The sequence below is a fragment of the Myotis brandtii genome, unplaced genomic scaffold (genome assembly GCF_000412655.1).
Source record: "Myotis brandtii unplaced genomic scaffold, ASM41265v1 scaffold797, whole genome shotgun sequence".
In the NCBI taxonomy this organism is placed as follows: Eukaryota; Metazoa; Chordata; class Mammalia; order Chiroptera; family Vespertilionidae; genus Myotis; species Myotis brandtii.
In genome coordinates this window covers 75,219-76,615 of record NW_005371210.1, presented here as the reverse complement: position 1 = coordinate 76,615, position 1,397 = coordinate 75,219, and positions in this window count along the sequence as shown.

Below are 1,397 nucleotides of genomic sequence, written 5' to 3'. Positions count from 1 at the left end.
GCGTCGGGTGGGGCTCTGACCCGGGTCCTGGCACCCCTCGTTCCGCACCCGGTGAGCCCGGCCCTGGCCTCTTTGTGCCCTGGGGTTGAGGTCAAGCTACACGTGGGATAAAGGGGAGAAACAACACGTCTGAGAAGAGGCAGGACACTCGGGACAAATGGGCACAAGCCACATTGAGTGTGAGCTCCTGAACAGGACCTGCCGGTCAGGACCACCCAAGGGCGCAGTGCAGGGTGGGCACAGGGTGGGCGCGGCCGCACAGCCAGGAAGGGGGACGCTGCTCAGGAGCCATCTGCACCGAGCCCTCCCCTGCCTGGGCCACCGTGGCCTCCACTCAGAGTGGCTGAGGCCCTGCCTGCAGCTCCTGCCCCAGCCCTCGCGTCTCCACCCCGTCCCAGCCTCCTCCCAGGGAAGCCAGGCCGGGGCCCCCCTACGAGTGTCTGCGGCTGAGGCGGGTGGCACATGGATCCGGGCCTCGTGCCACCTTCTCCCAGGCCACCAGGCTCTGGCCAGTGGGCCCAGCCTCCTCCCAGCACCACCAGGGGGCAGCACAGGCTGCAGCCGGGCACAGTCTGTCCCCCCCTTAGTTAACGGGCCTAACGGGGGAAGTGGGCCCAGAGGGTCCTTGGGTAGGGGCTGGGGGTGACCTAGCAGGTCCTCTGTCCCCAGAACTCCTCCCAGCCCGCCCTGTCCTTCCCTTCTCCCTGGCCAGTGTCTGACCTCCCGGCACCCACTCTGCACCCCATCCCCCAGGGGAAGGGCAGCGAGAGCATCTCAGGTGAAGACACCTGTCCGGGGTCTTGTCCTCCCTCTGGGCTCTGGGCCTTGCCTCAGGCTGCCCCCCAACCCCCCATCGCCCATCCTCAAGGTCCTGACCAACCCCGGGGGCAAGCCTCCCACCTGTACCCACCCTGGAAGTCCCAGGTCACCCAGGCAAAGGCGGGGGGGGGGTGTCCTTGTGAGCTGGGGGCCCTGGGCGACAGCTGCTGTGGGGGGCACACAGGTGGGCGTGGGTCACCCACCTGGGCCACCGGGCAGCCAGGTGCGGGGCGAGGCAGGCGGGGGTCTCGGCACAGGTGGGATGGGCTTGGCCGCAGAGCCCCTTTCCTGGGTTGGGGTGACTGGGTGGCAATGAGGGAGCTTCCGGAACAGCAGTGCGGGAGGGTGGGTGTCGCTTGTCCATCAGATGTTCCTGGGATCCCCAAGATGCTGGAGACACACTCACCCCCGGCCCCTCACTGGCCTGCCTGTGGGGGCCTCCCAGCGGCCTCAGACCCGAGGGCGTCCTCTCCCCGGGGTTTGGGGACAAGAGGAGACCCGGGCTGTGGTTGTGCAGGATGGGGTGGGTGCCGGCTGGACCCTTATCCTGGACGGAGGAGGCCCAGACACCGCTTCTG